Source organism: Channa argus, chromosome 21 (genome assembly GCF_033026475.1).
Source record: "Channa argus isolate prfri chromosome 21, Channa argus male v1.0, whole genome shotgun sequence".
Taxonomy (NCBI): Eukaryota; Metazoa; Chordata; class Actinopteri; order Anabantiformes; family Channidae; genus Channa; species Channa argus.
Genome location: NC_090217.1, coordinates 14,481,258 through 14,496,538, shown reverse-complemented (window position 1 = coordinate 14,496,538; position 15,281 = coordinate 14,481,258). Strand labels below are relative to the sequence as shown.

General features: G+C 39.2%; 1 protein-coding gene across 2 annotated transcripts in view; it reads right to left on the bottom strand.

The window, feature by feature from the left end:
* Window positions 1-7,816: 7,816 nt before the first annotated feature.
* The window catches only part of LOC137106882 (chemokine-like protein TAFA-2), a 66,821-nt gene continuing 59,356 nt past the window's right edge, over window positions 7,817-15,281 (bottom strand). Inside the window, exon 6 of one of the 2 annotated variants that reach the window (XM_067490899.1) lies at window positions 7,817-15,279. The gene's annotated coding sequence lies outside the window, so the exon portion shown is untranslated. The remainder of the gene's footprint in view (window positions 15,280-15,281) is intronic. The other variant, XM_067490897.1, reaches the window with a different exon arrangement.

Genomic DNA, 15,281 nt, shown 5'->3' with positions numbered 1-15,281 from the left:
ATACTTTGTTATTATTGCAAGGTGATAAGAATCTTTGCTCGAGCTAATTTGGATGCTTGCTGTCAGATTATTATACATTGCTATAATAATGATGCACTTTCTGCTCGACGTAAGACGATGAACGCAGACAAAAGGCTCATGCTTTAAATGAAGGCTGAAACAAATGGGTAATGATGTCCTGTGCTCACCTAAAATATAGTCAGTAACATTTTTAGCCAGGCAGGAGCAATGTGTAGAGCACAGTAACCTCTGTCCAAATTTGGGTTTTAAGGCACTTACATGCTGTGAGGTTAGCGTCGACTCCTTTTGTATATTCCTTTCCACAGCCAAAGTTAATTTCCACAGTCTCTGTCAAACTACATTTTCAGTGTTTTCCATTGTTTAATTAAGAGTAGGTGTGCTACGACAAGAGCACGCACACTCTGGCTGGATGAAGGAACTCCTCCGCTGGGATTCGATTTGAGAGAGTCGCGTGGGTGGAAGAGAGGAGATATGCTTGCCAGAGAAATGTACAGTACTCCACCAACACACTGAATCCCCCGAGGGAGTTAAGGCAAAGAATCCCTCCTGGATTTTCTCTTTCAGACGCTTGCTGTCTCTCTTTCTTGAACCCCCCCCCCCCCCCCCCCCCACCCCCTTCTCATTTGGTTGTGGTAATTCATCATGGAATATCAAAACCATTCAAAGCTCCAGCACAAAAATGAAGGCTTTGGAGCCCGTGTATAATTGCTTTCCGTGAGGTGCCACCATCCCTATTGAACCTTCTTGACTTCCTGTCCTTACCAGTAGCAGTATGATAGCAGTATGATACCCCCTGAAAACGTGGATATCATGACAACTGCTTAGGGACAGCAAAGCCTTTTGATCATTTATGAAATTAAAAGTTTTCATTTAACCCTTTTCATTTGTTTTAGGAGCATAAATTCACATGGCATCCTGTGAAAACACTTGTGATGAGATATTGGAGTTTGAAGGTGCTCTGAAAGCAGGAGTTATTTAGTTTTATTTTTACTTTGTTTTTTATGTCTGCTATATGTGCAAATTGCCTATGATTTCTCATAGTCAGGCAATAATTAACTTGAAGGGGAGCAATAATAGAGTCAAGGGTGAATGGAGAGATGAGGAAGTTTGGGAAAAAAAAAAAAAGGTCAGCTTACTCTTAACTGCAAAGAACATTTCATAACCAAGCAGGTTTTTTGGAAATTGCCAGATTTGAATGTAGCACAAATTATGTTGAAGTTATTAGAGGCACGTGGCTGACATTTTGGATTTGTGCATGTTTGTGAGTTTTGAGTTTTGAACCACTATAGCATTTACAGCTGAGCTGGATACATGTCCTTTACAAGCATGAATGTAAGGTTTCCACGACTCCTTAAAAAGTCTTAAGTGAATTTCTAATAGCCCTTATAAATTTACCAATCTCATTTGATTGTTTTAACATCAAGTTGATGTTAACGTCACTTTAATTTAACTGTGCTTTTTTTGCATTTTTAAGAAGTTACCCTGTCTCTAGTGATGCTTTTCTTACAGTATGTCACAGCTTCGCGGCTACACAGACCTTCTCATGACAGGCAGGCTGCAACGGATTATTAACTCCACAGGTGTGATGCTGTGGAATTAAATAAATCACAAGTACTGTTTTGTCTCCAAAAAGTACTTGTGAATGTGAATTTACTAATTTATCATAAAAATGTAACTTTACTTTTTTGTCATATCCAAAATTGATCTTAAATTGCGTTAGGAGTGGTCTAAAAGTGATGAACATGATAAAGATTGGATCTGACTGGATCTGTCATTTGCCAGTTGGGAAAAACCAGATTAGAAACACGTCCTGAACTAGACACAGGTCCTATACCGCTGTTAACTGCTTTCAGCTGACAGTGCTTAACACAGGACACACATGTTTAATTTGTTTTACTCTTTGGAAAGCTGTTGTTTTCACATTACAGATTATCAATGGAAATTTACATTTAAGTTGAGGCAGCTGCTCTGCAGGTGAGCTAAAGAGACACGACCTAGGCAACAGAATAAATAACTATCAGTTTACCTGATAATGTTGCTTGTGTCCTGCTCATCACAAAAAAGACAGTGTCAGAGCTGAGAGCTTCTTGAGTCTTTGCAATTGCACATTGCCAACAGCTCTGCACACCATCTGTGACTTTGGCCAGACCCTTCCTGTTGCCTGGCGTTATCACACAGATCACACACACAGCACCGCTGCACTGACACTCGCAGTCAAGATCAGACAGTCATCTCCAGTCAGGAGTGCGTTCCTTTCCTTTCTCCCTCCATAGTGCTGAGGAGAGAGAACCCAAGCGTGCCAGTTGGTTTTTCCTAAGATCAATGCTAAGATGGGGAGGCTCTCAATTTAATGTGGCACCTGCTCTTTCAGACAGCATCATCCCAGTTCAAGCCAATAAAACATTACATTTTTTTTCATTCTTGTGGAAAACGTCCTGGTGGTTTTAATGCCCCATCCACAGTCATTAGGAGTTGCACTTACTTTGAACTGGTATTTATTATGTCCTTTCGCCTTTTCCTGTGAGTTCAGGGTCACCACAGCGGATCATTTGTCCACATGTTGATTTGGCACAGTTTTTACGCCGCATGCCCTTCCTGACGGAACCCCAATTTCTACCGGGCTTGGGACCAGCACTGCATGGATGGGGATGGGCTGTTTCGGGGGTTTCAGTCTCTTGCCAGAGACGCTCCGTCATGTAGTTGGGAAGAGGAGGGTGCAAACCTCCAACTCTGTGGTCAGTAGGCAGCCACTGTACCAACTGAGCCACTGCCCCTTCTATCAACTGGTGATTAATGGATGAAAGTTTAGCTCACTGGTAACACTTTACAAAACAGACCAGATGGTTACCATTGACCAAGTCAGGAACACATTTTGGAACTAATTGAAAACTGATGAATAAATGACAACTAGTGGTAGACAATGACTTCACATAGCTAATGATTAATAGTTTCCTTAATATAATAATGAGCCCAACGTCGAATGATAAGTTTGTAGACGTATTAAAACTGCATAATGACAGTTTTAAGAACCAACTTAATTGGATCAGATGTGAAATGGAACATAAATAAACAATTACTGCTTTTTGTATCATCTTAAATAAAGTGGTGTATTATTTGAAAATATTGTACATTTTACAAAATTGCATTTTCCAGTGACAAAACTAGTAAGACGACCCTGAGATGGAGTGGCAACTTGTCCAGGGTGTACCCTGCCTCTTGCTCAGTGACAGGTGGAATAATCTCTAGCCCCCTGTGACCCTGAACAGAATAATTAGTTAAAGATGATGGGTGGATGGATGAACTAGTAAGAAAACATACAAGTGATTATTCTAACAAAAGTGAAATAGAAATTAAAAATATGTTACAAAACAGCCCTGCTTTCAGCTAAAAGCCAACATTAGTTTGGTAGGTATTTGAAAATGTTCCAAGAATCGGGCAAACTATTAGATAATGACAAATGAAAAGTAAAGGGATGACTAAAATGTTAAGCTTGTAAGGAACGTGAATGTCTGTAATAATTCCCATGGTTATCTACCCAGTGCTGTAATAATCTGGATCAAAGTGTCCAACAGTCCAACATTGGCTTCCCTATCCATGCAACTAGTGTGACTAAACATCAGTTTTAACAGTTTCTACATGAATGCACTTACTGCAGTAATAAATGCCAAATATCAAGCACAGCCAACATACATTAGCTACAGCCCTATGTGCACTTGATTATCAAATTAAGCCATGAATGATAGCTATATATTGAAAAATCTGTTCAAATTATCACTAATATGGGGAATGTATAATCTATTCTTTGGGATTATACAGCCTAATGCCATTCTCCATCTGACATGTTTAGGTTACCTGGTTCTCTTTCAATTTGTTACAACTGTTCGATCATTGGTCATGAATGTGAGCCGATCCAAAGCGTGAAGCAGAGTAGCTGCAGAATTGTTGTATATTTCATGGGTTGGGGAATTCTTATGATGGGCAGGGCATGGCACAATGGTGATGGGGAAACCACGAGGGGCGTTTTCAGTGGCTGAGTTTGGTTTCCTGCCTTCAGCTGAGCTGCTCCCATGTGTTAGTATTTGTGAGGATGATGGGAGATCCTTTCATTTGCTGGATGCTGACAGGTACTTACCATTCAGCGCTCTCGATGAGTGTGCCAGCAGGCCACGGAAGTGAGTGGTCATTAATGTATCACTGTAGCAGCCTGATGTCCACTTGAGCACTGTTGCTCAGCAAGGTTTCTTTCTGCAAAACAAACAGGCTGCCTGCTGGAGAAGGGGGTGGGGGGCTGTAGCTCTAATGAATCTGGTGGTTTCACACACCCTGTGAACAATTAGACGGCGTACAAAGGGCTAGTAAGAGAGAGTCGGGATTTGCTGTCATTCCCCCATATGTTGATTTGAGCAGCAGCGAACGTCTTCATTAGCAACCCTGTTATCAGACTCTTCAAACACTGTTAATGAGGTGCTGGCATGTTACACAGTACAACTAATAGCAAACATGGTCTCACTGGAGTGGGTCTGTACAGTATATCTGTATATACCGACATCCTTGTCAAAAAGTCTTAAAAAAGTGTGTCTATGTTCTTTGAATCAGATTCCTTAGATACAAGAGGGAGACTGAGTTTTTAATAATCACAAATTTTTGTTAAAACTGTAATTGGGCAGGATGAAATGAACAGTCTTATTTAGAGTCAAAGAAATGGGAAGTATGCTCACAATATAAGAGCAGTTTTAGCAGAGTGAGGACCAGTTTGAATATCTACCATCAAAGTGAGGACATTTTGACACAATTAAAATGGTCCTCATGTCCTCGCATCTCTTCGTAGGGCTTTTAGAGGCTTAAAACTTGTTTTTAGGGTCAGAGCTGCAGTTGATTATTTATTTATTTTTTTAGGGTTAGGCACTGAGTTGGAATGGTTTGGATTAGGGTAAGGGGCTGGGGAAAGATTATGTCAATGTGTGTGCTCACTTTTGGCTGTACAAATGTGTGAGGGAGACAGAGACAGCAGCCTCACACACAGCGACTGATTATTTTATTTTATTTATTTTTGCCGTGGTAACCATGACAACAAAGGTCTACCTCAGTACAAGGTAGGAGTAGGGCCCTACCAACCCACATCTATGCGCCAGATGATGAAACTTGGTGTATATACAGTGCATTCATTTAAATAACTTGTGTTAATGATTGAATGCATTGTATTATTATAGTTACTATAAATGAGACTAGCATTTCTGCTCCACTTAGACTAACATGACTTGTTCAGACAGGCAAACAGTTTCCAATGCTGAATATTTGAGTATTTCTTATTATTTGGACGGTGCAGGCTCTAAGGACTCTAACATATTTACAGTACACATACGGCAGATTTTTAAATAACGGGGGCATGACACTATGTAATCTAGCCATTCTGCTACTGCAGTTTTTTTGGCATTTGTCACTTGCAAAAAGCAGATTAGAAACTTGGTTACATGTACGTGGGGCAGATATCTCTGTGAAATCCAGAAGAGATGTATCTAGGGAAATCAGACCACAGTAACTGAAGTGCGTGTAAACACAGTCCCTGATAACGGCCATATAATGGGCAATAGCATTGTTGCATTGTGCGTTTTTTTTTGACAATTCTCAGTCATAAAATAAAGACAGGAAAAAAATCCCAGCAAAACTGAAGGTGACCTGATGTTATTGTCTAAATCACCTTGTGAACACGTTGTCAACCTTTTCAATACATTTTACTGAACAAATTACTAATGGCAGAGTGTTCCTGCAGTAGCATCTGCCCAGATGTTGATGATTCCTGTGTGCTGCTGCTTTTCCGTTCTGTCATTGCAGCTAATACATTCAATTTACATTGTTAATTTAGAAATCTAGATCTATAGACTAAATATTTAATAGCTTTATCTTATAATGATGACTCAGTTTATTGTATTACATTTTTTCTCACGCATGTCTCTGTTAAAACAAATCCCAGTCTTTCACATGGGTCATCAAACTGACCCACACCATTTTTAGCCATGATAGCAATCTTTTTTTCCTGCAGCAGCATCCCCCCCCCCCCCCCCCCCTCTCCCGTCCACAGAAACCAGCCTCTGCGTCCAAATAGAGTTGTAGAAACAAGAGAATCCTTGGCTTAGAGAACAAAAGAAGAGGCCAAGTTCAAGCGAGACAGAGAGACTCGGGGAGATTAGAGCCGTCAATCCCGGCATCTTTAGGACCTAGCGTGGCCTCTTTGTGGGATCAACCGAAAAGTTAGAATAGAGACTAAGGAACTTTTCTAGTCTACCGCCCCACAACTCTGCCCTGCCTACTTCCCTCCCATCTCTCAGCAGCACCAGGGAGGAGGCTGAGAGAGGTTTAGGCGGGGTGAGTGGGTGGGCAGGTGGGGCCGTTGAAGAACTTTCCCTGAACTCTCGTCAGCTTTATGTCTCCTCCTTTCATCTCAGGTCACTGTCAGTAGAGGGTTTATCTCGTTAAAAGAGGCCATGAGATGAAACGGGGGCCACTGCTGCTGAACACCAAGGGCCAGACTTCCAATGCTGCTTCTTCAGAGTCGAGTTTTTCTTTTTGCTAAATATGGGTCATTTAGTCCTGAAATGCAAAAACCCCACCGTCTTTACCTGATTAATTACCTTGTGACTGGAAAATCCCACAAAGCATGAAATTGTAAGGAATAAAATGGATGGCATAGAGGATTCCATATTTTATTTCTTCACAATTGAATGAGTAAAAGGAGGAAAGCCAGCACAAGGGAACAGAGAGAGAAACTCTATTATGATTCTGTAGCTTGGCAGATATAGCAGCTAGTCGCTTTGGGGAAAAAATATCTCGGCTGGGCCCTGATGAACACAGATGCATACCTAGACGACATGTTTGGATCAGTCGGATAAAGACACTGTCAGGAAACAAAGAAGCTGACAAAACTGACAAAAGACACAGTCAAAACCCTGACAGTTATTGAAATGACTTGCTTTTATGAAAACGCTGTGTTTTCTCACTCATGTGTTATTTGGTTATTGTCAGTCTCCTCGTACTATTGTTGTCGCAGGCTTGGTTTTATGATAGCAAATTCATCCCGGGCTGTTCGGATAATAAAATTGCAGCAGTGATGGTGGACACAATGGCAAAGCAAATGACTATCAGTGATTGTGTTTTACCTTGCGTCTGCCTTTACATGCAGCACACAGGTAAGTTTGATGACACTGATGGCTCACTCAAATCATCAATGCCATCCATTTGTCTGCTTTGTCACAGTAGATGTAATGCACAGCAGCATCTAATTTGCTCTTGCTTTTACCAATTTTCAACCAATTTTTAGCTTCACAATAGAATCTGAAATTTGTGTCAGCGGGCAGACAATGGAGAGACAGCTTTGAGGAAAAATGATTTTTACAGATATTATGCAGTGCCAGATGCCTTGGTGTTCATTGTATCTGCGCCTCTTTAATTTGGTTGCTAAACCCATGCTGGAGCATAATGCAAAGCTGCTCACTTCTCTGAAAGCAAAGACCTGACAGCTTGTTTTTACAAAAGCACTGCTGATCTGAATCATTGTGGTACAAAATTAACATTAATGGTGTTAACTCTTGCTAGTTTTTGCCTTTAGACACGTGCGATTTGGCTTTTATTTGTATGATTAATTCACCAGGAGTGGAATGACTGCTTGAGTTTTTATTTATGTACCGCCTTTAAGGGAAGTGACCACATTTTAATGACTACCTAAATGAATGGGGGGGGGGGGGGGGGGGAGAAGGAAAACACGAGTGTAATTATAAATTATAATGAATATAATAACACCCACAATATTCCTTATGATCAAACAGCATATTGGAGGTCATAGGTCAGGTGTAGTTACTAATATTCAGTTCTGGTTGATTCAGCAACACGTGTGGACACTGAACATCTTTGTAATACAAAAGTTCCTTTTAGATTGACATGTTTATTATATTACTGGGGGTCAGAATGGCCCTTTTATGAAGCAGTTACCCAACAGTGCCTACAGCCGTGCATTTGTTGTATGCAAAGTTAGCATGTAAGACCTATTCATCCTATACACCTATTAGCCACAACATTAATAACACCTAGTGGTTTTAATATAAAGTTTTTAGAAGCTTTAATATTCATTATTGAGTACATATATATTTTTACATGCACTTTGTTTTTCATAAAATTGTATGAATTACAATAAAGTATCAATATGTATTAACTGCCTGTCAGCCCATAAAGTGGTTAAAATCTGTTCCACCTTTACCAACAATGTTCTTTGATCCTTATCTTTTTTAAACTGCTGTACACGCATTCCCATAATTACCATAATCCATACTCTGTATAGTTTAAAATATCCTCTTTTTCTAATATAGAACTTTTACTTTTGTACTTTAATACTGCAATTTGCATCTTTACTTGAGTGTTGAGTTGACATTTTGCCTCTTTCTGTTGTAACTGGACTATAACTTATTTAATTTGTGTGTTTTTTACATTAAAGAAACACAAACATAGTGTCTGCTTCTGTCAAATGCTTGAAGTCTGCTGCGTCTTGCAGGTGAGGTGAGAGCAGCAGTTCTGTGCAAGGTGTTCAGGCAGTTCAGGGCCAACGTACATAGACCTCAACCTTTTCGAATAAAACGAAATATGATATGATGAATATAGAATTTATTATACAGAATTTCAGTGCTGGTGTTCTCTTTCTTTCTTTGACTTCTTTGTACACCATTGATAAGTTAACCTTTAATTGGGATGTTTGAAACAAGTATAAATAACTAATCCATTATTTCTGTCCGTGTGGCTCTTTGTGGTTGCCATGCCCATTGAATGGAAAAATGGAGAATTTCCACCCTTGGCAGGCTTAGGTAGTGTTTAGTTCCATTTCACTTTCACTTCCAGGTAATTGCTGCAGATAATTTGGCTTGATTGCTTGTAATGCGGTTGTGTTACCGTATTTTTGCCTTGGATTCAGCTGTTGTGGTGCTGACGTTACATCTCTAGATCTGTGCCATAAGGTTGCTGAGTAAAATGTTATCAATATATCACGAATCATGGTTTAACCTTTAACTGTTTGCAGGGTGGGGAATTTAATGTGTAACCAGGATGCTTTTTTGTCTTGTCTGCATGTAATCCAACACTGCAAAGTGAGGGATGTTTCAGAGAACTCAGGGGAACGCGGCAAACGGGGGCGATCCATCTTGGTCCTAATTAGAGATGTCTCAGCTTTATTGGCGTGAGAAGGACCGGATACTGTTCATAACATCAGCCCTTGTCCAGCATCTGTGCTCTGGGATCTATTCCTCATTGAATTTCTGGTAACTGAATACAGCATTAACACTCCTGAGGGCAGTGTTAATGACATTAATGGGTACAACAGTGATGCATCACTGTAGCACCTAAAATAACAGTATGGAATATTCTCGGGGGTGGTTCAGCATTTACAGCAGCAGTTACCAATGCATGTGGTCTGAATGAGAACATTTCTTTTTACTGTTGTGTGTGGCAGTCATCAGTATGGTGAACACGTCTTCAGCCAGTTACGTTGCTTGGGTGAAACCACAGCACCTGTTGATTAAACAGAGCATATTACATCCCTCATATTTATTCTGAACATTTTTATTTTCCATTCCAGGTTTTCACAGCTGCTTTAAGACTTAACGTGCTGGTACATCATGAATTAGTGATTCATTACTCCAATAATAATTTCAGTTTTTTTTTTTTTTGTATTTCCTGCCATGAATGTCATTATGTTTTCACATTTTTACATAAATTGAAAAGTAATTCATAAAAGAAATGCATGTATCTGCGTCCACATAGATGGCTTGGCATAAATTCTGGGAAATGCAATGTAAAAATGTTACTTAGCAATAAAAATGCAAACAAAGCTTAAAGAAATTCCGCCTAAAGAAATCACATGTAAAAGTTCACACTTTTGTGCGGCTCAAATTGGGAAAATCATGTTCAAGCACAGTAAAATCCATTGCACCTGTCAGAAGTAATTACAGTGTACAAAGTGACTGCACTAATTTGGGTGTGTTAATTTGCAAGATGGATTATGTGTTGTATTAAGAATTCATTACCAAAGCTGTAATTAAATAGAACCATTTGTTTTATATTCAAGCTACATAATGAAAGAAGACATCCCTCTCACATTTAACAGCACAAGTAGTACAGGAATTAGGCCATAATATCAGTATAAAAACGTCTGTGCGAGTTTGTCTTTTTGACTGTTGGCCACCACACACACACACACACACACACACACACACACACACACACACACACACACACACACAGTTTACCTTTAATATTGTATTAGCTCAGTTGTTAAGGCAATCGTCCACGGCTTACAATGTCAGTGGCTCCAACCCCGGTCCCGACTATATGGCAAAGTGTCTCGGGGCAAGACACTGAACCCCTAACGCCCTATCCCCAGCTGTGCAGTGCCGGTCCAAGCCCGGTAGAAGTTGGGGAGGGTTGTGTCAGGTAGGTCATCCTGCGTTTTAAAAAAAAAAAAAAAAAACTGTGCTAAACCGCTGTGGTGGCCCTGAACTCACAGCATAAGCCGAAAGGACAAAAAAAATAATGTATTCCGACAGCTACATCTGTATTTAGGATTGGATGGTGAGCGAATATGAGCTGGGAATCTTATTATAGCTGCAATAATCCTGTTTAAGTTATCAGTTAGTGAAGTACAGAATTTACTGTATATGTAAAAGTGGTTGATGGTAGGGAAATTATAATACTTTTACCTAAGGCTGCAAATCTCCTCAGCTCTGAAGAATTTTGGCATCGTTCGGCTGACGTTTTTTGTAAATAAAGTGTTTTGATAGCACTGATTGCTTTACTGTGTCCAGGAGTTGCAGCTTTACCAGTCACTTTCAGACATACTGTACTTCAGGATGTCTGCGGGACAGTTTAAGGGGTTGCTAGTGCTTCTGACAGTTCATTTTAAGAAGCATAGGGGCAGCTAACCCCTACAGATTAGACCATGTTAATTGTATTTGTATGACACTGTAGCAAGCTGCATTATCAGTAGTCTTGTCACCTTTGAAAAGCTGGAGAAATCGAAATCGGGATAGAAAAAAATTAATACAATTGTTTTGCACAGCAAAATTTGTGTTGTGAAATGGCTCATTGGCAGGTTGTTGGTTTTTAAAATATTGTTTCTGGCAACCGTAACATTAATGTATGTGTATTCAGTCAAAAGTTAGATTTTGGTCCTTGATGAATGATTGGACATATAACATATTATTCATAAACTATTATTACATTTTTGTGAGAGAGAAAAGGTTCTACAAGCTGCTGTTTATTTGCATTCCAGACACACTTTGGTTTCACAGTTAGTCAAAGCAAAGTTTCAGGCTGCGGTTTTCAGGCTTAACTTAAAAGGATTTCAGCACAAAGCACAGACACTACTGTGAATCAACACTACTAACAGCTACGGTATAGCTTTTATCACACTTCCAAAAAGATATGAACATTCTTATTTGTGATTTGATTTTAGATGTGTCCATTCATAAAAAGAAACTTTCATTAGAACATCATGCAGTTATGAAAATATCTTACTTTAGTTCTACAGGGAAATCACATTACCTGATCAGTTGAAATACTGTTTCTTGTATGTTAATGCATGTTCTTCTCTTTCCCCATCTCCGCTGCTTGAAAGGTTTAGGAAGACTGATTTACATACTCATCTGTAATTCTCGCTGTAACATGTAATTGTGATAAGTCTTTTTGTTATGTAAAACGATTAAATGAAATTAAAGCACAAAGCTGTTGATAGCATCAACGGTTTACAGTGGGTCTGTGCAATGAAATTTCTTTTCCCACAGAATCGATGAGCTCCATTCCCTTGGTGGACTGTGTAATTACAAAACCCTCATTAGATTATGAAACTATACGGCATATGGTGAGAGGAGGAGATTCTTTTGATGTGCTCTTGTAATGACTGCAGCAAAAAAGAGAGCGAGAAAGAATTGCCTGACTTTGCTTCATTTGAATCTCTTGAAAGAAATCAAAGCTTTGAAAGTGGGGATTTCTGTATTTTGCAGTTCCCCCACCCCCAGACACCTCCTCTGACTCCTCTGTACTGACTCGGATACCAACTGTGAGTCTGGTATTGACCCTGAAAATGTCAAACTGTTTTGATACACAGAGGCCAGCATTATCAGGGCCTTTTTTTGATTTGCAGAGAATGTTTGTCGTTTTGCCAAAAGATGCCATCAGTAAAGAAAAATGAAGCTTGATGTGTTGAGAGATGCGATTCCTCTTCATAGAACATGAGACAGATGCTTTAGGCAGAGCTTGTCTTGAGTTCTCAGTACAACACATTAGACTGGCTTGATGTTTGGAAGCGGATAGCAGGCTGGGAAATGGAGTCATTCAGTGTTACTGTGATTGACTGTTGGAGACAAGTAAGTGTGTCTACAGTAAGCAGAGGGAGTGTTGAAGCAAGAACCCCCGTTTAAAGTCCATTCAGAAATCTGAAAAAGCAAGCGAGATCTCTCTCGTTCCAAATGTTTCCGTCTTTATCAAGCATCTTCTCTGTTGAAGAATCTTGTAATTTCCCAAAAGAGAAGCATTTAAAAATCGAGAAGTGTCAGCAATGGAACAAGAAAGGATGAACAATCCTCAACAGTAATCTGAAGCAGCACTTCTCAAACTGTGGGTTGAGATCCAAATTGACTTACAGGCTTGTTGCTGGTGGTCCCTTTATGACGAAGATATGAAATTTTTTAATAACCCTGTTTCCCAGAGCAAGGAAAGCTAATTTCTCACATGGGTCTTCAGATAAAAACATTTAAGAACCTCTCATGTAGAGTAGAGAATTATGTGTAATGCTGGGTAATTTGTAGATGAACCGGGTATTTATTTATTGTTATAGCGTAAGTACAGGACTTACAATTTGCTGCAGGTTCTAACAAGGTTAACAAACAGGGTTTATTTGTCATTTGGGTCTGTGGGAAAACACTGGGCTACATTTCCGCCTCAAATAATCTCAATTATCCATTGTGTCAAGACATCATGCGTTCAGCTCCTTTTGTTAGACTTCAGATTCAGATTTGTTTGTATTTATTATTTATTTACTTGCTATTGTTTTTACCCTGAACTGTCCTGTTAAAGCTGTTAAAAAATTAAGGCTGTTCTTCAGCTTTAATTTTTTCTCAATCAAGATGGATAAATATTTTGAACAGCCGATCAGAGCGGTCTCTCTCACCAACAGGACCACTGCTGATTCAACATGTTGAACTAGCCCAAAAACTGCCAACGGGCTCAACGGGGCAGAATACACTCCAAAACCCGACAAACTGACATTGGCCTACAGTCTTTGTTGTCTGCTACAGGTGAAGCTACCTGATGGTGCTGCGGTCTCCTCTTTTGCTAACTAAAACAGCCAAAATGCAGTTGCTTGTAATTTTTGAACGTTTTCAGGGTTAAGTTATTCCAATTCGCTTCAAACAAAAAAAAGTTGTTATTCCCATGATTGTTTCATTTTTCAAAGAAACATAAGATTATACTGGGACTCAGATTGGGTCAAAATGATAATAACAGATGGTGACGGTGGAAGGTAGAGTGAGATAAAAAGGACCATCATGAAGCAATTTAGGAAGAAACTACAAAGCAGGAATAAATCTGTCACAGTGCTGCGCTTTTCATAATAAACTGCTTATTTTGACTGCTGATTTACATCAAAATGCTTCACTTTTGTGATTTCGCCAAAGTTCTGAAAACCAACTTTAGCTCTTGATTTTATAACTTATGTATGCGTATATAAGGGACCCATGATGTTACTGAAGTGTTTGGAATGAAAGAAGTGACAGCAGAGCAGCTGATTGAACTTGAAATCACATTTGCAGATTTAGCGCCGCAGTCTGAAAGTTTATGGATGGTTTGTTTTAAGTACAATCTGGATGGTACTACCTAGCTCAGTTTTCTGAATGAATCATTTGCTACACAACATGGAGACACAGCATGAGGAGAAGAGAGGACTTGTTAAACTGGTGACCACTTCTGAACGTGTTTCCTATACGTTTCATAGTGGAAGGTTAGGAAAAACAGTAGAAGCTGACGTTGATGCTAAAGTTAAATGCCAGATAATTATCTCTAAACAAATATGAGAGCTCATATTCACAGAAAGAGGGAGAAACAGTAGAGAAGTTGGGAGCCTGTTATTGGACAAGGTTTAAGATTAAGTAACGGCAAGTCTAACATCATGATGTTTCACATTCAGCTAGTACAAATATCAAAAATGCTTGAGTGCATATCAAAAAGTTATAGTAAAGTAATGTCTATACTGTCGAGTAAACACTTCATCATCAACATCATTATCCTTCAAACAGTTTGAAGCTGCAAGAATTTAGTTACACAACCATAGTTTATTACTGATGTCATCACTTATACAGACAAAGGAACTGTCAGCGATACCTGCTATAATGTGATCAGAAAACCAGACTTGAGTAAGTAGTTGAAAACCGATTTGGGAGCATTGTCATCACCCAGCCAGCAACGTGTTATAATTTATCCTGCTGAACTCCAGAACTGTTATTCAACAATAGCATCTGTCAAAAGCAGCAGGAAATCCAAGTTTCTATCTCATAACAGCTGGTAGATATGATCAGTTTATATCATATGCGCTGGGTCAATTGTGCAGTCCTTAATTTCTAAACAGTATCTGGCCTGAAATGATCATGAAATACAGACATTATAGATGAAAATGTGGAGTGTATTTTGAGTTCTAAACTGATTTTGGTTTATTGTCCCTTCTGTGTTATGGCACACATGTCTTTGAAAATCACTGCTGCTGCTCAGCCACATTGTCATCTATTCTGTGAAACTACACTTTTTTTTTTTTTTTTTAGAGATAAAAGACCATTTGTATTGAATATTTGCAATACTTACTACATACTGACCTGCTGTTCACCCTGTTCAACTGATGCCAAATCCTCATGTAAATGACATATTACTTAAAAATTAACATAAAGGCAAAGTTCACCATTGTATTTCACTATACTGTATTTCACAAGCAGTACAGTGTCAGAGGTTAAATCCTATTGTTCGGTAAGGTTAATCATATGGAGTCCTTCAAAAAGAAGTGCTGCATCATCAGTACTTTGATAGGATTTACTCCTTTTTATGTCCTTAGAGTTGAAGCAGAAGCATTCCAAGTTTTCCATAGATTAACTATAGTCCTGATGAAAGAGTCTGTATTTACAGAAGGGTCCTTTGCATTACCCTTTTCTCTTTAGATGATCTGACAAAGAAGAACTGGTTCACCT